Genomic DNA, 25,497 nt, shown 5'->3' with positions numbered 1-25,497 from the left:
CAAGCAGAGAGAGTCAATTATCATATGATTTCACTTATTTGTGGAGCATAACAAATAGCATGGAGTACATAGGGAGTTAGAGAGGAGAAGGGAGTTGGGGGAAATTGGAAGGGGAGATGAACCATGAGAGAGTATGTACTCTGAAAAACAATCTGAGGGTTTTGAAGGGGCAGGGGTGGGAGGTTGGGGTACCAGGTGATTGGTATTATAGAGGGCACGTATTTCATGGAGCATTGGATGTGGTGTAAAAATAATGAATACTGTTATGCTGAAAATAAATAAAAAATAATTTTAAAAAAAGCGAGTTAAATGGGGTGCTTGGGTGGCTAAATTGGTTAAGCTGGTTAAGCCTCTTCCTTTGGCTCAGGTCATGATCTCAGGGTCCTGGGATGAATACCTACATTGCTGTGCTCCCTGTTCAGCAGGAAGTCTCCTTCATCCTCTCCAACTGTCTCTCCCCACAACTTGTGCTCTCTTGGTCTCCCTCTCAAATAAAGAAATAAAATCTTTTTGTCCATTTGTCCATTGAAGGGCATCTTGGTTCTTTCCACAGTTTGGCGACTGTGGCCATTGCTGCGATGAACATTGTGGTACATATGGCCCTTCTTTTCCCTACATCTGTATCTTTGTGGTAAATACCCAGTAGTGCAATTTCAGGGTTGTAGGGTACTTCTATTTTTGTTTTAAGATTTCATTTACTTATTTTACAGACAGAGATCAAAAGTAGGCAGGGAAGCAGGCAGAGAGAGAGAGAGACATAGAGGAGGCAGCAGGCTCCCTGCTAAGCAGAGAGCCCGATTCGGGGCTCAATCCCTGGTCCTTGGGATCATGACCTGAGCCAAAGGCAGAGGCTTTAACCCACTGTGCCACGCAATCTCCCCAGGGTAGCTGTATTTTTAATTTATTAAGGAATATCCACACTGTTTTCCAAAGTGGCTGCACCAACTTGCATTCCCACCAACTGCGTAAGAGGGTTCCCCTTTCTCCACATCCTCTCCAACACATGTTATTTACTGTCTTATTCATTTTGGCCATTCTAACTGGTGCAAGGTGGTATCTCAATGTGGTTTTGATTTGAATCTCCCTGAGAGCTAGTGTTGATAAACATTTTTTCATATGTCTGTAAGCCTTTTGTATGTCTTCTTTGCAGAAGTGTCTGTTCATGTCTTCTTCCCATTTTTTGACATGAGTATCTGTTTTGTGTGTGTTGAGTTTGAGGAGTCCTTTGTAGATCTTGGATATCAACCTTTTGTTTGTACTGTCATTTGCGAGTATCTTCTCTCATTCGGTGGGTTGCTTCTTTGTTTCGTTGACTGTTTCCTTTGATGTGCAGAAGCTTTTGATCTTGGTGAAGTCCCAAAAGTTCATTTTCACTTTTGTTTCCTTTGCCTTTGGAGGCATATCTTGAAAGAAGTTTCTATGGCCGATGTTGATGAGGTTACTGCCTATGTTCTCTAGGATTCTGATAGATTTCTGTCTCACATTAAGGTCTTTTATCCATTTTGAGTTTATCTTTGTTTATGGGGTGAGAAAATGGTTGAGTTTCATTCTTCTACACATAGTTGTCCAATTTTCCAAGCACCATTTATTGAAGAGACTATCTTTTATCTTTTTTCCAATTGTATATTTTTCCTGCTTTGTTAAAGATTATTTGACCATAGAGCTGAGGGTCCATATCTGGGCTCTCTACTCTGTTCCACTGGTCTGTTTCTGTTTTTGTGCCAGTACATGCTGTCTTGGTAATCACAGCTTTGTCATAAAGCTTGAAATGAGGCAATGTGATGTCACCAGTTTTGTTTTTCTTTTTCAACATTTCCTTAGCAAATTGGGGTCTCTTCTGGTTCCATACAAATTTTAGGATTGTTTGCTTTATATTTTTGAAAAATGCTGGTGAAATTTTAATCAAAATGGCATTGAAAGTATAAATTGCTTTAGGCAGTATAGACATTTTAACAATGTTTATTCTTCTGATCCATGAGCATGGAATGGTCTTCTATCTTTTTGGGTCTTCTTCAATTTCTTTCATGAGTTCCTTGAGTACAGATGCTTTACTTCTTTGGTTAGGTTTATTCCCAGGTATCTTATGGTTTTTGGTGCTATAGTAAATAGAATCGATTCTCTAATTTCCCTTTCTGTATTTTCATCATTAGTGTACAAGAAAGCAACTGATTTCTCTACATTGACTTTGTATCCTGCCACCTTACTGAATTGCTGTATGAGTTCTAGTAGTTTGGAGGTGGAGTCTTTTGGGTTTTCCATATAAAGAATCATGTCATCTGTGAAGAGAGGAAGTTTGACTTCTTCATTGCCACAATTCCTTTTATTTGTCTTTGTTGTCTGATTGCTGTTGCTCAGACTTGTAATACTATGTTGAACAAGAGTGACAAGAGTGGGCATCCTTGTTGTGTTCCTGATCTCAAAGGGAAGGCTGATATGGTCTATATATACTATGGAGAATTATGCCTCCATCAGAAAAGATGAATACCCAACTTTTGTGTCAACATGGAAAGAACCAGAAGAGATTATGCTGAGTGAAATAAGTCAAACAGAGAGTTAATTATCATATGTTTTTGCTTATTTGTGGATTATAAGGAATAACATGGAGGACATGGGGAGATGGAGAGAAGTGAGTTGGGGGAAATTGGAGGGGGAGATGAACCATGAGAGACAGCAGGCTGTGAGAAACAAACTGAGGGTTTGGAGGGGAGGGAGGTGGGAGGTTGGGTGAGCCTGCTGGTGGGTATTATGGATGGGACGTGTTGCATAGAGCACTTGGTGTGGTGCATAAACAATGAATTCTGGAACACTGAAAATAAATTTAAAAATATAAAAATTTAAAAAATAAAATCTTTTTTTAAAAACACTGAAAAAATAAAATAAAGCTTACATTTAAAAAAGAACAAATAAAAAATACAAGAAAAATTAAAGGTCAATATCTCTGATAAATTAGATGCTGAAATTCTCAATAGAATAGCAGCAAACCATATTTAATTGTACACTAAAAGGGGAATACACCATGACCAAGAAGGATTTATCCCTGGGATGCAAGGTAAATTTAAGAAATGCAAATCAATGAGTGTGATAAAAGGCCAAAATGAAAGAAAGCACCACATGATTAACTTAATAGACACAGAAAAAGCTTTTGGCAAAGCTCAACAGTCATTCATGATGAAAATTCTAAACAAAAGAGGTACAGAAAAATATTAGACTACACAAAATAAAGACTATACATTAAAAGCACAAGGCTGGGGCACCTGGGTAGCTCAGTGGGTTAAAGCTTCTGACTCCAGTCCAGGTCATGATCCCGGAGTCTTGGGATCAAGCCCTAAGTCAAGCTTTCTGCTCAGCAGGGAGCCTGCTTCCCTTCCTCTCTCTCTCTCTGCCTGCCTCTCTACCTGCTTGTGACCTCTGTCTATCAAATAAATAAATAAAATCTTTAAAAAAAGCACACATCTAACACTTTATCCAGTGGAGAAAATCATAAAGCTTTCCATCTACATTCTGGTAGGAGGCAAGGGTGCCTACTTCCAACACTTCTGTTCAACATAATACTGGAAGTCCTAGCTAGAGCAATTAGATAAGAGAAATAAATAAAAAATATCATTGCAGAGATGAAGTAAAATTACCTCTATTTGAGATAATCTTATATGTAATCCTATGATATGGTCTTATATGTAGAAAATTCTAAAGAGTCAACAACAACAACAAAAATATCACCAATAAATGAATTTCATAAAGTTTCAGTGTATAAAATCAGTATATAAAAATTAGTAGTGTTTCGGGGCACCTGGGTGGCTCAGTGGGTTAAAGCCTCTGCCTTTGGCTCAGGTCATGATCCCAGGGTCCTGGGATCAAGCCCCTCATTAGGCTCCCTGCTCAGCAGGAAGCCTGCTTCCTCCTCTCTCTGCCTATCTCCCTGCCTACTTGAGATCTCCGTCTGTCAAATAAATAAAATAAAAATCCTTTAAAAAAATAGTGGTGTTTCTATACACATATAGTAAACTATCTAAAAAGGAAATTAATTAAACAATTTCATTTAAAATAGCAACAAAAGTATTAAATACTTAGGAATATACTTAATGAAAGAGATGAAAAGCTTGTACACCAAATATTACAAAATATCAGTGAAGAAAATTAAGACATAGATAAATGGGAAAATATCCCACAGTCATGGTGGAAAATATAGTTAAAATATCCATATTACACAATGTATTTTACAAATTCAGTTGTGATCTTTATCAAAATTCCAATGGCATATTTAATGGAAATAAAACAAGAAATTCTAGAGTTTTTATGGAACCACAAAATATCCTGAATATCAAAACCATGATTGAGAAAGAAGAAAGTTAGTGGCAGCACAGTGCTTGATTTTAAAATAAACAGCAAAGTTTTAGTAATCAAAAAAGTATGATACTGACATAAAATCAGGCCCATAGACTATTGGAACACAATTAGGAGCACAGAAATAAATCTATGTATTTACAATAAATGGGTCTTTGACAGGGCTTCTGAAAACACAAAACAGGGAAAGGATAGTCTCCAATAAATGTGCTGGGAAAACAGTGTATCCTTATGAAAAATAATGAAATTGAAACTTATCTCACATCATATACAAAAATCAACTCAGAATGGAGGATGACTAAAATGCAAGACCTGAAAAAAACTACTAGGATACAATATAAGAAGAAAAGCTTTTTGACATTGACTTGGGCAATGATTTTTGTTGTTGTTGTTATAATAGAAAAAGCAGAAGCAACAAAAGTAAAATATAGACAAATGGGATTTTCTAAACCTAAAAAGCTTCTACACAGCAAAGGAAATAATCAACAGAGTGAAAAGGAAACCTATGGAATGGGAGAAAATATTTGTAAACTATATATCTAATGAGGGGCTCAAATTCAAAATATATAAGAAACTCAATTCAATAGCCAAAAGAAACCCCAAATAACCCAGTTAAAAAATGGACAATGGAGCTAAATATCCATTTCTCAAATGAAGACATACCATCACAAGCAGGTATTTAAAATGGTGCCCTACTTCACTAATCATTGCAGAAATGCAAATCAACACCATAAGATATCATCCCACACCTGTTAGAATTGTTCTTATCAGAAAAACAAAAAGATGAAAGTACTGACAATGTTGTGGAGAGAGGAAACTCTTGCATACTGTTGGTAATGTAAACTGGTACAATCACTATGGGAAAGAGTATAGTAGTTCAAAATTTTAAAATTAAAATTTAAAATAAAACTGCCTTAAGATCTAGCAATCCCTCTTCTGGGTATGCATCTGAAGAAAATGAAATCAGGACCTCAAAATGACATCTGCATTCCTGTGTTCATTTCAGTAGTGTCCACAATAGCCAAGATGTGGAAGCAATTTAAATGTCTTTCTAAAGATGAATCAGTAGAGAAAATGTGATATATTCTGGAATATATTATTCAGTCATAAAAATGCAAATCCTTCCACTTACAATAGCATAGCTGAATCTCAAGGATGTTATACTAAGTGTAAAAACAACAACAACAACAACAACAAAAACCTTGAGGCAGAAAGGCAAAGTACTACATGATCTCTCTTACATGTAGATTCCAAAATAGTCAAAATCAGAGAATAGCGGTTACCAAGGGCTGGAGAGTGCAGAAATGGGGAGGTGTTGGTCAAGGTATACAATGTCTCAGTTACGCAAGGTGAATAAGTTTTGGGGATCTAATGTACAATGTGACTGTAGTTAATGATACTTGTTTACTTGAAATTTGCTAATATCTTGAATGTTTTTACCCAAAAAGAAGAAAAAATGCTAATTATGTGAGGTGATAGATATGTTAATTCACTTGATTATAGAGATTATTTCACAATGTATATGTATATCAAATTATTAAGTGTATACCTTAAATATATAAGATTTTTATTTGTCATTACACTTCAATAAATGTGGGAAAAATGTGGGAAAATGAAATCTCTGCTCATTGAAAAAAATAAGCTAGTTTCACAGGTGATCATCTGCAAATGGAAACTCATATTAAGAATTTTGGATCTGAATTGTTTTTTTTAAAATATTTTTATTTATATTTTTAAATTTCTTTTCATTGTTCCATAATTCATTGTTTATGCACCACACCCAGTGCTCCATGCAATATGTGCCCTGAATTTTTTTAAAAGATTTTATTTATTCATTTGACAGAAAGAGATCACAAGTAGGCAGAGAGTCAGACAGAGAGAGATCCTGAGATCTCTCTCTGGGATCCAGCCCCGCTGAGCAGAGAGCCTGATGCGGGGCTGGATCCCAGATGCTGGAACATGACCTGAGCCAAAGGCAGAGGCTTTAACTCACTGAGCCACCCAAGCACCCCCCCCCCCGCTTTTTTTTTTTTTTTGATATTCGAAAGGACTAGTGTGTCTTTGATACTCTTTGGGTATTCTAACACAGGATTTAAATTGGTGATGTTCTTTAATTTGTTTGAGATCAAACACTGCACTCAATTTCTCTTGTTTTGATTTCCATGGTTATAAACTTTTGATTTATTTTAGTGCCTTCCAAGAAGGGAAAGAAGCAGGTAGATATTGACAAGGAAGATATCAATTAACAGCATTTAGGGGCTGATTACTATTAATGGGCATAGTCTTTTTTTTTTTTAAGATTTTATTTATTCATTTGACAGAGAGAGAGAGAGACCACAAGTAGGCAGAGAGGCAGGCAGAGGGAGAGGAGGAAGCAGGCTCCCCACCAAGCAGAGAGCCTGATGCGGGGCTTTATCCCAGGACCTTGAGATCATGACCTGATTCAAAGGCAGAGGCTTAACCCACTAAGCCACCCAGGAGTCCCAGGCATAGTCTTTCTGAATGTTTGTGGTTCAAGTAGAAATGGAAAGTCAGACACTCACAACAAAGTTAAAGAGAATCATTAAGTCTCTATTTACAGGATAAGTACTAGATCCAACTAGGTCAGGAAATTAGGTCAATGCAGTGATAATATTCAGTCAAGTAGGTTGTGAAGTATTATATTAGGATATATATTGAATGTTCTATATGACTTGTGTGGTGACCTAGATGCTGAGCATTAGATTATGGTCTATGGTGGTTATTTTTGTTTATTTTATTTTATTTTATTTTATTTTGGTTGCACTTAATTCCGGTGTAGTTGAAGTGACTAGCAAATGATAGATATTTCATATTTCATAAAGGTCCAGGATGTGAGTGAAATGATCAGTGTGGATAATGACCATTAATAAGACACTCTTTAAGAGGTTAGAGTAATTCTTGAATATGATTCTTTACTAAATTCAGCTTTCATACACAAGTTATAATATTTCAATAATAAAAAGGCAATATGTGGATACAATGGTGAGAAAAGACAAAATTAACTGCCTTTCAATGCTTGTAACCTAGGAGAAGAAATTAAAAAAAATAAATTTATGAATGGCTGTATTCTGAAATGGAATGTATTAAAATCAATGAGAGGAACAAAGTACTATGGGACTATAGAGAAAGAGGAAATTTCTTATGAATAAAGAGAATCAGAAAGAAATTCAAGTGTAGGGTGTAATAATCCAAGTGGTCTTTAAATGATCTGAAAATGAAATGAGAAAATGGATGGCCTTAAACGATGTAAGGAGGCTGTACAATGAATTTCCCAGGATGGTCATTTTCAAATAGTAGTTCTCAGAACTCTCAGCCTGCCTCTAGAACATGGGTAGGAGTTGAGGATTTGGCTTGAGGAAATACTATGTTTCATAACTGGAATATTTTAATTAATTGTATTCTTAGATTAACTCTAAAGCATGTATTATTTACAATCTTACTGACAAGTATTTTTTTAAATAAACTTATAATGTATTATTAGTCCCAAGGGTACAGGTCTGTGAATCAACAGGTTCACACACTTCACAGCATTCACCATAGCACATACCTTCCCCCATGTCCATAACCCCACCACCCTCTCCTGACCCCCTCCCCCCAGCAACACTCAGTTTGTTTTGTCTCTTATGGTTTGTCTCCTTCCTGATCCCATCTTGTTTCATTTATTCTTTTCCTACTTCCCAAACCCCCAACGTTGCCTCTCCACTTCCTCATATCAGGGAGAGCATATGATAGTTGTCTTTCTCTGATTGACTTATTTTGCATAATACCCTCTAGTTCCATCCATGTTGTTGGAAATGGCAAGATTTCATTTCTTTTGATGGCTGCATAGTATTCCACTGTGTGTGTGTGTGTGTGTGTGTGTGTGTGTGTGTGTGTGTATCACATATTCTTTATCCATTCATCTGTTGATGGACCTCTAGGTACTTTCCATAGTTTGGCTATTGTAGATATTGCTGCTATAAACATTCAGGTGCATATGCCCCTTCAGATCATGACATTTGTATCTTTATGATTTCTCTTCTCTTGCTGGGTTTAAGTTTTCTTTCGTATTCTTTCTCAAGCTCCTTTAGGTGTAGGGTTAGGTTGTGTATTTGAGACCTTTCTTATTTCTTGAGAAAAGCTTGTATCACTATATATTTTCCTCTCAGGACTGCCTTTGCTGTGTCCCACAGATTTTGAGCCATTCTGTTATCATTATCATTTGTTTCCATGAATTTTTCAACTTTTATTTAATTTCCTAGTTGACCCATTCATTCTTTAGAAGGATGCTGTTTAGTCTCCATGCATTTGGGTTCTTTCCAAATTTCCTCTTATGATTGAGTTTTAGCTTCAGAGCATTGTGGTCTGAAAATATGCAGGGAATGATCTGAGTCTTTTGATACTGGTTGAGATCTGATTTAGGACCCAGGATGTGATCTATTCTGGAGAATGTTCCATGTGCACTAGAGAAGAATGTGTAATCTGTTGCTTTGGGATGGAACATTCTGAATATATCTGTGATGTCCATCTGGTCCAGTGTGTCATTTAAGGCCTTTATTTCCTTGTGGATCTTTTGCTTGGATGATCTGTCCATTTCAGTGAGGGGAGTGTTAAAGTTCCCTACTATTATTGTATTATTGTCAATGTGTTTCTTTGATTTTGTTGTTAATTGGTTTATATAGTTGGCTGCTGCCATACTGAGGACATAGATATTTCAAATTTTAGATCATCTTGTTGGACAGATCCTTTGAGTATGATATAGTGCCCTTCCTCATATCTTATTATAGTCTTTAGCTTAAAATATAATTGATCTGATATAAGGATTGCTACCCCAGCTTTCTTCTGATGTCCATTAGCATGGTAAATTCTTTTCCACCCCCTCACTTTAAATCTGGAGGTGTCTTTGGGTCTAAAATGAGTTTCTTGTAGGAAGCATATTGATTTTTTTTTTTAATCCATTCTGATGTCCTGTGTCTTTTGATTGGGGCATTTAGCCCATTTACATTCAGGGTAACTATTGAGAGATATGAATTTAGTACCATTATATTGCCTGTAAGGTGACTGTTATTGTATATTGTCTCTTGTCCTTTCTGATCTACTACTTTTAGGCTCTCTCTTTGCTTGGAGGACCCCTTTCAATATTTCCTGTAGAGCTGGTTTGGTGTTTGCAAATTCTTTCAGCTTTTGTTTGTTCTGGAAACTTTTTATCTCTCCTTCTATTTTCAGTGATAGCCTAGCTGGATATAGTATTCTTTGCTGCATGTTTTTCTCATTTGGTGCTCTGAATATATCATGCCTGTTCTTTCTGGCCTTCCAGGTCTCTGTGGATGAGTCTACTGACAATATAATATTTTTACCATTGTATGTTACAGACTTCTTTTCCTGGGCTGCTTTCAGGATTTTCTCTTTGTCGCTAAGACTTGTAAATTTTACTATTAGGTGACGGGGTGTGGATCTACTCTTATTGATTTTGATGGGGGTTCTCTGCACCTCCTGGAGTTTGATGCTTGTTCCCTTTGCCATATTAGGGAAATCCTCTACAAAAATTCTCTCCAATATACCTTCTGCTCCCCTCTCTCTTTCTTCTTCTTCTGTAATCCCAAATATTCCAATGTTGTTTCATCTTATGGTATCACTTATCTCTTGAATTCTCCCCCCATGGTCCAGTAGTTGTTTGTCTCTCTTTTGCTCAGCTTCTTTATTCTCTGTCATTTGGTCTTCTATATCACTAGTTCTTTCTTCTGCCTCATTTATCCTAGCAGTGAGAGCCTCCATTTTTTTATTGCACCTCATTAATAGCTTTTTTTAATTTCAACTTGGTTAGATTTTAGTTCTTTTATTTCTCCAGAAATGGCTTATATATCTCCCGAGAGGGTTTCTCTAATATCTTCCATGCCTTTTTTGAGCCTGGCTAGAACCTTGAGAGTCGTCATTCTGAACTCTATATCTGACATATTCCCAATGTCTGTATTGATTAGGTCCCTAGACTTCAGTACTCCCTTTTGTTTTTTTGGTTTTTGGTTTTTGGTTTTTGGTTTTTTGTTTTGTTTTGTTTTGTTTTGGTGATGAGTTTTTCTGCCTTGTCATTCTTTCCAGATAAGAATATATGAAGGAGCAAATAAAATACTTAAAGGGTGACACAGATCCCAGGAAAATGTGCTTTAACCAAATCAGAATGGACCCCAAATCATGGGGGAAGGGGGCAGGAAGCAAGCTTAGATGTTAGAAATTTCTTAGGCAAAACAGTATTTTCTCTTTTGAAGGAAGACCTATAGTTTCTTTGATTTGAGATTTTGTTTAATAGCTTCTATAATGGCTGCACCATGACTTTGCATCAAGATTTCAGCATGAATAACAATGTGTTCATGTTTTGTTTAGCTCCAAATGAGAAATTCTGTCTTTTATTGTTTTAGGAAATTAGTATATATATTATTGCTCCTGGAACTTTATAATTAATCATTAAATGTTATGGCTGTGGGGAGTTTGTAGGAAATAGATGCCTGAATGATTATAATTGTAGCTGTCAAATCAGAAATATAGTTATACAGAAGCAGATCTTTTTTTTAATATAACAAAGAATTAAAGGATTGCCCATTTAGAAATAAATGGAAGTAGAAATAAGCAAAGTATTTTTCAACTATATTGTTTGTCAGTAAGAACTGTGCACGATGACTTCCTCTAGAGAACCCAAGATGTTAATCATGTAAATTTTTATCCTCTGAGTCCCTGCTTGTTCTGACTTTTGTGTTGGTTTATCTTCTGTGCATATGTTGAACACTTTATGTTTTAGACAATATAGCCTATAGTGAAAAGAATCAAATTATATAAGGTTGATTGACTTCCAAGGTTGAAATAGAAAATCCCAAAGTTACCTTCATTCTTCATGTCATCCAAACACTTCTTTGGATATGGAACAAGATGGTTCTAGAGAATCCAGTGAAACATGATTGTTTCTTTTTTTTTTTTTTTTTTTTTTGGATCCTGATGCTGAGAACTGGTTTTAGATGTCTTTCTTATAGAATTGCGAACACTGGGCACTTTATCCATCTTACTTTCATGACTATAGCCCTTTAAAAAGGAATGTAGGCCAGAAGAACCAATTGGTTTCTTTTGTTTATTTGCTTTCCCATTGTTTTTTAATTTAAATAAAATTAGCTAACATATAGTTTTATTTGTTTCATATATACACTTCAGTAATTCATCATTTGCATATAACATCCAGTGCTCATCACATCATGTGCCCTCCTTAATGCCCATCATTCAATTACCCCATGCCACCATCCACCTCCACTCTAGCAACCCTCAGTTTATTTCTTAAAGTTAAGAGTCTCTACACCCAATGTGAGGTCCAAACTCACAATCCCAAAGATTAAGTGCTTGCTTTGCCAAGTGAGCCAGCCAGGGCCTCCCAGAATCCATTGTATTTTTAAAGATCTTTCAAAAACTTACTCTAGGCATAAGAAACTCTGACTAATGGAGAATTATTTATTATGTCTACTCTTAAAAACTGATATAGTGGATTAAGAACTTGTTCTGTCAGTGTTATTAAGGTAGTTTGCATAAAAACACCTCCAAGTTAAGCCTAAGCATTATCTTTTTTCACGATGAATAATTCAAAACAATGTGATCTTTCCTTATTGATCTTATTTGTCAGACATTAATAATTCTTTGTCTTTATTCTTAATACTACTCTTTCCTCCTTCCCCCAAATAGACTATTAATTGAGCAAAGGGCAGAAATCCACTTCTGAGGGAGAATCTAGCCATTGTTGGATCTCCTGTCTTCATTTCTACATGTTAAGCTCTTTAAGCATTTTTATGTTTTTGCACATTAGTTCTAAATATGTATTTCTGCTACAGTTTTGTTCTGTTTATGATTTGAACAAGTTCTGTTCTATTTTTGTGCCTTAATTAAAATGAGGGAGTTTGAGATAATCTTTATTGTTTTTTAATTCTAATCTTCATTTCTATGATACATGAACATCTTTCTGTCTCCTTTATCTGTTTAACTTATGTTTATTTAATGGGTACTCTCCTGAATCCAGTGCTCTGAAATTCCATATATTTTATCTCCTATTTTGTCTTCCATGTGGCAATGTCACTTTCGATTCTGAACCCACTGTCAGAAGTTTTAGTCTAGTGTCACCTGATCAAAATACCCTATACTTGTGTTAAGGACACTGATAAAAATGTTTGACTCCCTTTGGGATCTACGAGATATTTTTATCATTGCCCCATACTGACATTAATTCAGGGGTGACCACCTTTGAGTGCTCCCCTTCTGCCTTCTGGGAACTCTCTCTAGCCATGTGACCTGCCTGGATTTTCACACTTTATTGATGAGCCACTTGTTAAGACTGGTCTCAAAAGCTTAATAAAGTCAAAATAAATTATATCTATTGCTTTCCCTTTATCCTCAGGCTGTAATTCTGTCACAGAAGGAGATTAGTTTCATCTGACAAGTCTTGATCTTTAGGAAGTTATGCTAAGTGTTTCCCACCATATTGTTCTCTACAAGGTATTTGCAAATCGACTTGCAGTATCTTCTAAGAAACACACATTTTCATTAAGGATTAAACAAACAGGTGACAAAAAACAGAAAAGGAAAATATAAGGAATAGCTCTTAAACTAGACCAAGAAAAATAGAATTTTAATTCCTTCCTCTGAAACCTTTGGAGAAATTATTATAAATGAGTTGTCATGTATATGTTACTTGGGAGATTGTGTTCATAAATGGGGTTTACAATAGCTGATTATTGCTATATTTTATTTTAAAAATAAAATTTTATAAATGAGTTGAACTTGAAAGAAATTCAATAGTAAATTGTGTAGCTTACTACCATGCCATATTTCAAAACCTTATTTACAACACATATCTACCTCTTAAGAGTGTATGTGTGTATAAAAATTAAAATAGTCATCATGCAGTTTTTAATTTATATTTCCTTTATAAAGGGCAGTTTAATATGCATAAACTTTTATAGCTGGGAACATTAAACATTTTTTTACATTTAGTGAATGTTCAGTTAGTGAACATAATAGTGTAAGGGATATAGAAATAAACTTTTTTTTTCTAAACTGTAATTCCCTCTGGTTCTATGATACTTGGATATCATTATTACTGCTGTATGAATATGACCAGTGTATGTGATGACCTATTGCATGCATTGAATTCAGGTTCAATAAACACTTGTGTCTTTAGTGGGAAGTTAAAAGCTTTTAAGTATCTAAAGTGAGGGGATTTTTGTCTTGAAAAATCAGCTTTTGTTATACAGAAATCTTGTAAATTGTTCAAAAGTTTCTATTCTTTTGTGACTCAGGTTAATGTTAATCTATCAGCTCCAAATATTCTGCACATTGGGACTAGAAAACAATTATATAACATTTCTTTGTTGAAATGTAATCAACATATAACTATATTAGTTTTAACTATAGAGCATGATTTGACATTTATATATGTTGTGAGATCACCACAATAAATCTATTTAACACCTGTCATCATACATAGTTACATTTTTTTGATGAGAACATTTAAGATTTACTCATCTAACAACTTTCAAATATGAAGTATTCTGTTATCACCTATAGGCACTAAGTTGTACATTACATCACTATGACTTATTTTATAACTGGAAGTTTGTACCTTTTGTATCCCTTCACCTCACAAACATCAATCTGTTTTCTGTATCTATGAGCTTAGTTGTTTTATTTTTTAGATTCCACATAAAGTGAAATCACACAGTATTTGTCTTTCTCCATCTGACTTATTTTACTTAGCATAATGCCATCAAAGTCCATCCATTTTGTCACAAAGTGAAATTTTTATGAGCTTGATTAAAATACAATTCACACGTAACAGAATTTACCCTTTTTATGTGTACAACTCAGTTATTTTACTATATTCATAGTAACTATCACCATTATCTAATTCCAGACATTTTTCATTACCTTCAAAAGAAATCCTGTAACCATTAGGAGTCACTCCACAATTCTCCAACTCCCCCATCCCTGGCAAACACTAATCTAATAATTAATTATACTGTTTAAATTTGCCTGTTTCAGACATTTCCTATAAGTAGAATCATATAGTATGTGACGTCTTAGGCCTGGCTTCTTTAACTTGATGTAATGTTTTCTTTTCTTTTCTTTTGGTTTGTAAGTTTTTATTTTAATTCCAGTTAGTTAACATACAGTGGTATATTAGTTTCAGGTGTGCAATATAGTGATTCAACAATTCCCTACATCACCTGGTGTTCATCATGACAAATACACTACTTAGTCCCAATCACGTTTTTAACCTACCCCCACCCTCCCCTCTGGTAACTATCATTTCTTCATAATTAAGAGTCTGTTTCTTGGTTTGCCTCTCTCTCTCTTTTCCCCTTTGCTCACTTGTTTTGTTTCTTAACTGCACATATGAGTGAAATCATATGGTATTTGTCTTTCTCTGACCAACTTACTTCTCTTAGCATTACTCTGTACAGCTCCATGAATGTTGTAGCAAATGACAAGATTTCGTGTTTTTTATAGATTAATAATATTATATACTTCTTCTTTATCCATTCAGCAATGAGTGGACACGTGGGCTGCTTCCATATCTTGGCTAGCATAAATAATCCTGCTATAGCATGTATCCCTATGAATTAATGTTTTTGTATTCTTTGGGTATATGTCCAGTAATGTGATTGCTAAATCATAGGGTAGTTTTATTTGTAATTTTTTGAAGAACCTCTGTACTCTTATCCAGAGTGGCTGCACCAGTTTACATTAGAACAACAGTGCAAGAGTGTTTGACAACACCTCTTGTTTTTTTGTGTTCCTGATTGTTGATTTTAATCATTGTGACAGAGATGAGGTGATATTTCTTTGTGTTTTGTATTTGTATTTCTTTTATGGGATATATAGGGGTATATATATATATATATATATATATATATATATATATATATATCCTCCTTAATACTCCTTAATACTCACCACTCATCTATCTCATCCTCACCCACCTCCCTCTATCAACGCTCTGTTTTTTATAGTTAAGAATCTTTCATGATCTATATATATATATATATGTGTGTGTGTGTCTGTGTCTGTGTCTGTATACACATATATATATGTGTATGGGTATTATATGGGTATTAATATGGGTATTAAGGAGGACAATTCTTATGATGAGCACTGAGATTTATATGTAAATGATGAATTACTAAGCCCTACTCTTGAACCGATATTGAGCTGTATGCCAAATAACTAGAATTTAATATATAATATATATATTATTAAATTCTAGTTATTTGGCATAGAGTTCAATATTGGTTCAGGAGTAAGGTTTTCGTGGTTCATCATTTACATATAAATCTCAGTGCTCATCATAACAAGTGTCCTCCTTAATACTCACCACTCACCTATCTCATCCCCACCCACCTCCCTCTATCAACGCTCTGTTTTTTATAGTTAAGAATCTTTCATGATCTATTTCCTACACTCTCTTTTCCCCCTCCTGATTGTTGATCCATTCTGTTTCTTAAATTCTGTATTTGAATGAAATCATATGCTATTACACTAAAGGAAATGAGTCAATCGGAGAAAGACAAATACTAGATGAGTATCTTTTCATGTGTTTCTTGACAATCTAGACAACTTCTTTGGAAAAATGTGTCTTGTCTTCTGCCCATTTTTTAATTGGATTATTTGTAATTTGGGTGTTGAATTTTATAAGTTCTTTGCATATTTTGGATACTAACCTTTTATCATATGTCATTTGCAAAGACCTTCTCCCATTCCATAAATTGCATTCTAGTTTTGTTTATTGTTTCCTTCATTGTACAGAAGATGTTTATATTGTACTCACAAAAGTTTATTTTTTTAAATTTCTTTTCAGCGTAACAGAATTCATTGTTTTTGCACCACACCCAGTGCTCCATGCAAAGCGTGCACTCCATAATACCCACCACCTGGCTCCCCCAACGTCCCACCCCCTGCCCCTTCAAAACCCTCAGATTGTTTTTCAGTGTCCCTAGTCTCTCATGGTTCACCTTCCCTTCCAATTTCCCTCAACTCTCTTCTCCTCTCCATCTCCCCTTATCCTCCATTCTGTTTGCTATGCTCAACAAATAAGTGAAACCATATGATAGTTGACTCTCTCTGCTTGACTTACTTCACTCAGCATAATCTCTTCCAGTCCCGTCCATGTTGCTACAAAAGTTGGGTATTCATCCTTTCTGATGGAGGCATAAAACTCCATAGTGTATATGGACCACATCTTCCTTATCCATTTGTCTGTTGAAGGGCATCTTGGCTCTTTCCATAGTTTGGCGACCGTGGCCATTGCTGCTATAAACATTGGGGTACAGATGGCCCTTCTTTTCACTACATCTGTATCTTTGGGGTAAATACCCAGTAGTGCAATTGCAGGGCCATAGGGAAGCTCTACTTTTAATTTCTTGAGGAATATCCACACTGTTCTCCAAAGTGGCTGCACCAACTTGCATTCCCACCAACAGTGTAGTCGGGTTCCCCTTTCTCCACATCCTCTCCAACACATGTTGTTTCCTGTCTTGTTAATTTTAGTCATTCTAACTGGTATAAGTGATATCTCAATGTGGTTTTAATTTGAATCTCCGTGAGGGCTAGTGATGATGAGCATTTTTTCATGTGTCAGATAGCCATTTGTATGTCTTCGCTCGAGAAGTGTCTGTTCATATCTTCTGCCCATTTTTTGATATGATTATCTGCTTTGTGTGTGTTGAGTTTGAAAAGTTATTTATAGGTCCTGGATATCAACCTTTTGTCTGTACTGTCATTTGCAAATATCTTCTGTTATTCTGTGGGTTGCCTCTTTGTTTTGTTGACTGTTTCCCTTGCTGTGCAGAAGTTTTGATCTTGATTAAAGTCCCAAAAGTTCATTTTTACTTTGCTTTCCTTTGCCTTTGGGGACATATCTTGAAAGAAGTTGTTGTGGCTAATATCGAAGAGGTTACTGTCTGTGTTCTCCTCTAAGATTCTGATGGATTCCTGTCTCACGTTGAGATCTTTTATCCATTTTGAGTTTATCTTTGTGAACCGTGTAAGAGAATCACCCAGTTTCATTCTTCTACATATAGCTCTCCAATTTTCCCAGCACCATTTATTGAAGAGACTGTCTTTTTTCCACTGTATATTTTTTCCAGTTTTGTCCAAGATTAATTGACCATAGACTTGAGGGTCCATATCTGGGCTCTCTAGTCTGTTCAACTGGTCTATGTGTTTGTTTTTATGCCAGTACCATGCTGTCTTGGTGATCACAGCTTTGTAATAAAGCTTGAAATCAGATAACGTGATGCCCCGTGTTTTATTTTTTGTTTTTCAACATTTCCTTAGTGATTCGGGGTCTCTTCTGATTCCATACAAATTTTAGGATTATTTACTCCAGGTTTTTGAAAAATATTGGTGGAATTTTGATCAGGATGGCATTCAAAGTATAGATTGCTCTAGGCAGTATAGACATTTTAACAATGTTTATTCTTCCGATCCAAGAGCATGGAATGGTCTTCCATCTTTTTGTGTCTTTTTCAATTTCTTTCATGAGTGTTCTGTAGTTCTTCGAGTACCTCTTTGGGTAGGTTTATTCCCAGGTATCTTATGGTTCTCGGTGCTATAGTAAATGGAATCGATTCTCTAATTTCCTTTTCTGTATTTTCATTGTTAGTGTATAAGAAAGCCACTGATTTCTGTACATCGACCTTGTATCCTGCCACATTGCTGAATTGCTGAATTGCTGAATTGGGTTCTAGTAGTTTGGGGGTGGGGTATTTTGGGTTTTCCATATAAAGAATCATGTCATCTGCAAAGAGAGAGAGTTTGAATTCTTCATTGCCAATTTGGATACCTTTTATTTCTCTTTGTTGTCTGATTGCTGTTGCTAGGACTTCTAATACTATTTTGAACAAGAGTGGTGAGATTGTGCATCCTTGTCGTGTTCCTGATCTCAACAGGAAGGCTGTGAGCTTTTTCCAATTGAGGATGATATTTGATGTGGGTCTTTCATAGATAGATTTGATGAGGTTCAGGAATGTTCCCTCTATCCCTATACTTTGAAGCACTTTAATCAGGAACGGATGCTGGATTTTGTCAAATGCTTTTTCTGCGTCAGTTGAGAGGACCATGTGGTGCTTCTCTCTTCTTTTATTGATTTGTTCTATCACATTGATTGATTTGCGAATGTAGAACCATCCTTGTAACCCAGGGATGAACCCCACCTGGTCATGGTGGATAATCTTTTTTAGTTTGTTGTTGGATCCTGTTTGCTAGGATCTTGTTGAGAATCTTAGCATCCATATTCATCAGTGTTATTGGTCCAAAATTATCCTTTTTTGTGTGGTCTTTGCCTGGTTTGGGGATCAGGGTAATGCTGGCTTCATAGGAAGAGTCTGGAAGTTTTCCTTCTGTTTCAATTTTTTGAAACAGCTTCAGGAGAATAGGTGTTATTTCTTCTTTGAATGTTTGATAGAATTTCCCAGGGAATTCTTCAGGCCCTGGGCTCTTATTTTTTGGGAGGATTTAGAACACTGCTTCAATCTTGTTACGAGATATTGGTTTCTTCAGGTTGTCAATTTCTTCCTCGTTCACTTTTGGGAGTTTATAGTTTTCCAGGAATGCATCCATTTCATCTAGGTTGCTTAACTTACTGGCATATAACTGTCGATAATAACTTCTGATGATTGTTTCTACTTCCTTGGTGTTTGTTGTGATCTTTCCCTTTTCATTCATAATTTTATGGATTTGGGCTTTCTCTCTTTTCTTTTGTATTAGTGTGGCCAATGGTTTATCGATCTTATTGATTCTTTCAAAAAAACAGCTTCTAGTTTCATTGATATGTTCTACTGTATCTCTGGTTTCTACCTCATTGATCTCAGCTCTAATCTTGATTATTTCCCATCTTGTGTGTGGAGTTGGTTTAATTTGCTGTTGATTCTCCAGTTGGTGTAGAAACATCTGGTATATTCTGGATTTTTCAATTTTTTTTGAGGGAGACTTGGATGGCAATGTACTTCCTCCTTAGGACTGCCTTTTCTGTATCCCATTGGTTTTGGAGTGAAGTGTCTTCATTCGCATTGGTTTCCATAAATCGTTTAAGTTTTTCTTTGCTCTCCTGGTTGATCCAAGTATTCTTAAGCAAGGTGGTCTTTAGCTTCCATGTGTTTGAGTTCCTTCCAAACTTTTCCTTGTGATAGAGCTCCAGTTTCAAAGCATTGTGGTCTGATAATGTGCAGGGAATAATCTCAGTCTTTTGGTATCACTTGAGTCCTGATTTGTGACCCAGTATGTGATCTATTAGTTTTCTTATGTAGTTGGCTGCTCCCATATTGGGGGTGTAGATATTTACAATTATTAGATCATCTTGGTAGATAGTCCCTTTAAGAAATATATAGTGTCCTTCTGTATCTCTGACTACAATCTTTAGTTTAAAATCTAATTTATCTGATATGGGAATCACTACCCTGGCCTTCTTTTGAGGCCCATTGGCATGAAAGATGCTTCTTCATCCCTTCACCTTCAGTCTGGGTGTATCCTTAAGTTCAAAATGGGTCTCATGTTGTCGGGGTCACACCCCTAAGATGGCGCTGGTCGCGCCCCTAAGATGGCGCCGGCTACATAGCCCGAGCAGCACGGACAGCCTGAAAAACATCCGCCCTGGCCACATGTGACCTCATGCTCGTCACGTGAACACCTCTGTGATTGGCTGTTATGCCACCACTGCCTACGAGCCCCAGATACCTCCTGTTCATGTGAACACCTCTGTGATTGGCTGTATACCTCCTGTTCATGTGAACACCTCTGTGATTGGCTGTTATGCCCTATATAAGGCAAGGGAACTTCCCCGCAGGGGGAGGAGAAAGAAAGGGAGGAGAAAGATCGACCAGGGAATAAACAAGAGCTTGTGCATTGACCTGAGTGTGTGTTGGTGTTGCGTCATCTCTGCAGGCAGGGAGAGCGCGACATCATGTAGACAACATATGGATGGATTCTGTCATTTTATCCAATCTGCAACCCTGTGTCATTTTATGGGCGCATTTAGGCCATTCACATTGAGAGTGATCATTGAAAGATATGTTTTTATTGACATTGTGTTACCTTTGAAGTCTTTCTTTCTGCAGATTGTCTCTATATTTCTGTTCAATGCTATTCTTAGGATTTTTCCACTTTTATAGAACCCCCCTTAATATTTCTTGTAGTATCAGCTTGGTGGTCGCATACTCTTTTAAGCCTTGCTGGTCTTGGAAACTCTATCTCTCCATCCATTTTGAATGTCAGTCTTGCTGGATGAAGTATTCTTGGCTGCATGTTCCTATCATTTAGTGCCCTGAATATATCCTGCCAGCCCTTTCTGGCTTGCCACGTTTCTATGGACAGATCTGACATTATTCTGATGGGCTTTCCTCTGTATGTAAGAAGATTCTTTGTCCTAGCTGCCTTCAAGAGAGTTTCTGTACAATTATAATTTCTCATTCTTACTATCAGGTGTCTCGAGGACTTTTGAGAATCTATAATCTTGTGGGGAGACTGTTCTGCCTCTACTACATGAACGCTGGTTCCATTCGCAAGATTGGGAAAATTTTCATGGACAACTTGTTCCACTATATCTTCTAGACTTTTTTCTTTCTCCTCTCCTTCAGGGATTCCAATAATTCTGACATTGGAATGTTTCATGGCATTATTTATTTCCCTAATTCTGATTTCGTGGCTTCTAAGCTGTTTGTTCCAGGCTTCCTCCTAATCCTTTCTCTCTATCTGTCTGTCTTCCAGATCACTAATTCTATCTTCTGTCTCAGTTACCCTAGATTTTAGGGAATTTAGATTAGATTGGAACTCATTGAGAGCATTATGAACATCATCCCTTGTGGCTTTCAGTTCTGCCCTAACATTGTGAACATCATCCCTGGTGGCTTTCAATTCTGCCCTAATCAAATCTGTTTTGTCACCCATGGCTTTCTCCAACCTAGCTATTGCCTGGATAATTGTTAGCCTGAATTCTCTTTCTGACATACCTGAATCCATAAACAATGTATTTTTTAAAAAATATACTGTCTTTATGTGATGGAATATTATTCAAGCATTAGAAATCAAGAATTACTGATAAATGCTACAACATGGATGAAACTTGAAAATATTATGTCTTGGTTTCTAATGCTTGAATAATATTCCATCATATAAAGAAAGCATATTTTGTTTCACCATTAATCTGTTGATGAACATTTAAGTTGTCTCTACATTTTGCTTATTATAAATGATGCTACTATAAATGTTCATGTGCAAGGTTTTAGGTGGACATATGTTTTCATGTATCTTGGGTATATAACTATAAGTGGAGCTTCTGGGTCAAATGGTAACTCTATGTTTACTATTTTAAAGAAATGCCAAAATATTTTCTGAAGTGGCTGTAATATTTTATATTCCCAAAGTGAAATTCCTGGATTACATATCCAGAGATCAGTTTCAAAAAATAGATTGTAATTGATCATACATATCCTAGCTACTCTGAACTCTGTACTTTGTTGTGCAGATTTCATGATATTCCAACATTACAATTCCCTTTTTAACAGGAAAGCTGATCCTGCTGGATAGCAGAAACTCCAGTGCCCCCATGAATGTTGAGAATAGAAAATATTGTTACTTGAAGGAGTAAGAAATGATATATGATATTTTAGTTGGTGTAGGGAGAGAAGAACTGACTCCTGACTTTTTAAAATTTTATAGTATATTGATATGGAACAGAGAAATAAATCATACCACAAAGGGTTCATTATAGTAGCATTTCATCAAAACCAATGATTTTGTACAGTCTTTCTAGAATTGACCTAGCATTCCAACCCTTGCCTACTTACTGGTCAGGTGGAGGTAAGATTGTTTAAGGGACAAAAGTTTAGTCCAAGAAGAGTGCAAAGAGTTTTACTACCAGAGATAAATACATGACTATTTGACTTCAGGTGTTGGGGGAGGCTTTCACAAGACTTTCCTGTGAAATAGCATGAGCAGGAGAACAAGAAGAGAAGTTACATGTTGGGAAGTTTGTCAGTGACTGAACTGTCTTAACATACATTGTTATGGGGGTGCCTGGGAGGCTCAGTTGGTTGGGCATCTGCCTTCAGCTCAGGTCATGATCTCAGTGTCCTGGGACCAAGTCCCACATCTGAGCCTGCTTCTCCTTCTGTCCCTCCCCCTTTCTGTGCTCTCTCTCTCTCTCTCTCTGTCTCAAATAAACAAAATCTTTTTAATTTTTTTAATTTTTAAAATTTTATTATTTTTTATTATGTTCAGTTAGCCACTGTATAGTACATAATTAGTCCTTGATGCAATGTTCAGTGATTTATTAGGTAAGTATAACACTCAGTGATCATCACAGTACATGTCCTTTAAAAAATACATTGTTTATGGATTCAGGTATGTCCTCAGGGAAATTATTATATTCTTAGGATTTTTCCTTTCTCTTCTGGATTACAGTATGGAAAGACAAAAGCCTTAATCTTAAACCTTAAAATAGTTAAATAAAAGCCCTTTCAAGGGAATTATCACACCCAAAATTATACACACACTTTTTTTTAAACTAGGCAAAGAACTTTATTAATTTTGTTTCAAACTTTATTCCCAGGATTCTTCTGCTTAATCAACTGCAAAGAATGAATTGTGCATAAGCCAAAAACTGAAAAAAACTTAAGTGTCCAAGGGGATTGGGTTTAAAAATAATAGAAATCTGGATTTTATCAGATCCATGAACAAGATTTTAAAAAGCAGTCATAAAATAGCAGCTCCTAGTAACTTCTTCAAGTTTTATTTTGTTCCAAAGTTGACTCAATTCAGTTTACTTCATTTGGAGGCTTCATCAAAATCCTCCACAAGATCTGGAACTTCATCATCATCCTTCTCTTTGGTAGCAAGTGGTGCTTTTCCATCTGCAGATTACTTACTAAGGCAGAGTTTCAGCCAGTCTTCTTAAACTAGTTGGACTGTCTGTATCTGGTTGGCTTAAGATATTTGGTAGCATTTCTGTCAGCTGCTTTGTCTCAGCATGGCTTGTAACTGTGAAAGTGTTTGCTGCTAGGGATGCCAGAACTGTAGGGTTGTTAAAGTGGATCAGTGTTCCTTGGTTTGTGAACATATTCAATACCAGAGATATTGTTTACCCCAAACTTCTTTAAGAAGGACTAAAGTTTTTGTTTTTGTTTTGTTTTTGTCATCTCTTGTACTTGTTTTATGAACCCCCTCTTTTGGTGAGTTCTTTTCCCACCAATGTACACTTGTGCTTGAAGTTTGGTGAGTTTCTCCTGGTTTATGATAGTTTCTTTCATCTCATTGGCATGGAAATGGGACCACCTGTGGCACTAGGATTGGTGCTCAGGGGGTCTTAGGAGGACCAGCTGAGATAAGGTGCACACACATGGGGATATAAGATGGCAGCTAGAGGACACACACAAACATTTATAAATATGTGTCATGCACACATACATATAAACATATATATTATGTTAATAATAAAAGGATAATGCTTAACCATAAGTAATTATTTATCAAAATATGCTGACTATATTTATGCTTAAATTTTATTAATAAATCAGCAGTAAGTATATATGGGAGAAAAAAAAAAAAAAAAACACCTGAGTGCACACAGTGAAAATCAGTTTCTCTCAAGGAATAAAAAAAAAAAATAGAGATGGAGAAACTTTCTAGAAATCTCAGTTAAGGCCACTGACTTCAATGTAAGAACCCAATATAGAACCTTAATGTAGACACTCACTGTAGGAAATATTTCACTCATGTGTCAGGGTTTTGGTTTCTAACTTACGGAGGGAAGGTGATTGGGCATGGATTCTCAAAGAACATTTTTTCTTTAGCAAAATCAGATTTAATTAATCAATTAGTATAAGAAACTTAACCAAGGGTGATTCTATCTGTAAGTAAGAATGTTTAATGATATCTGGGAAAACACAATATTTCTGGTATTGTCAACTATGTTAGTATTTCTCTGATGCAAAGTACAAAGTTCATTTTAAATTTCCCTAGGGTATTATAATTTTCACATTTATTAGTTGTTTACATATTAGTGTGAATGAAAGTGTGAGAGTTGGTGCTGATGAAAGGAGGGAGTTTCTTGGACAAAGCCTAATGGATAGAGATTGTGTACAACTAGTAGAAAAGAGGGGATCTGGGGACCCAAATACTTAACTCTGCCTGTTTCATATTTTGCCTCTTTTTTGAACCCAGAACATTTTATAAGGAAAAGTATTTCTAAATTTTATTAAAGATTGTTGACTTCTCTTTCTTGTCAACAAAATTAAAGTCATTTCACAAGTATTACTCTCCACATGCAAACAGCGTCCTTGTCTACTTTAGTTGATGCATTTCCAGACCAGGTTTCTTTTTCAATCTGAATCAAATTGTCAAGTCTCTCCAGCTGGGTCATGAATAGTTACAAGTTTTTTCTCTAGGAGATCATTATAAGATCCTAGTATTTATCTTAAATGGCTTGTAGAATTTTGAAAGAAGCCTTTAAACCCCCCTCGGACTTATTTACATCTCAATCATTTTTAACCATGAGGTAAAAGTTCTTTTCTCCAGATGTTTAAGGTTTACATTTTATGGGACAGCAACTGCTCTAAAAAATATTTACCTTATTCTAAAAATAGAGCACAAATGCGTTTCTCTTCATACTTTCTGGCTTTAGACTGCTTTATACTGCTTGCACATAATCAATGGAGCATCAGTGGATTGTCCTGGTTTCATAAAGGACTTTCATAAAGTCCTGATTTTATAAAGGACTGAATAAGGAAAAAAAAAACATTTGTTTTCCTTGTGTAGACACTGAAGTTAACATGCATGATTTAATGAATGTGTTTTTTGCTTTCCCAAGAGAGATACTAAGCAGTACTATATATTTCAGTGGTATTTCCTTAGAAGTTCAGAGTTTTGAAATGTAGAGATTTTATTTTGGGGCTGAGGGAGGGAAAAGGGTGACATTTGAGGAATCAAGAGAAATGGAAAAGTGTTTTGTTATAAAGTTTTACTGTTTTTTAACTTTTTTTTTCTGATTGTATCTGCCATGAAGTTTTCTTATAAATGTGATTCCTTCATAATCTGTTTAAAAAACCACAAATACATCACTCAGACGAATATTTAAGGAACCAT

General features: G+C 35.8%; 1 protein-coding gene and 1 pseudogene across 1 annotated transcript in view; one reads left to right on the top strand and one right to left on the bottom strand.

The window, feature by feature from the left end:
• DACH2 (dachshund family transcription factor 2) overlaps positions 1–25,497 on the top strand; it is an 848,671-nt gene that overhangs the window by 595,254 nt on the left and 227,920 nt on the right. The gene's annotated exons all lie outside the window — the stretch shown is intronic.
• On the bottom strand, positions 23,182–23,663 carry LOC132006798 (transcription factor BTF3-like; annotated as a pseudogene).

This window comes from Mustela nigripes, chromosome X, assembly GCF_022355385.1.
Source record: "Mustela nigripes isolate SB6536 chromosome X, MUSNIG.SB6536, whole genome shotgun sequence".
NCBI lineage: Eukaryota > Metazoa > Chordata > Mammalia > Carnivora > Mustelidae > Mustela > Mustela nigripes.
Note: the sequence above shows the minus strand (reverse complement) of the source record. Positions and strands in the feature narration are given on the sequence as shown.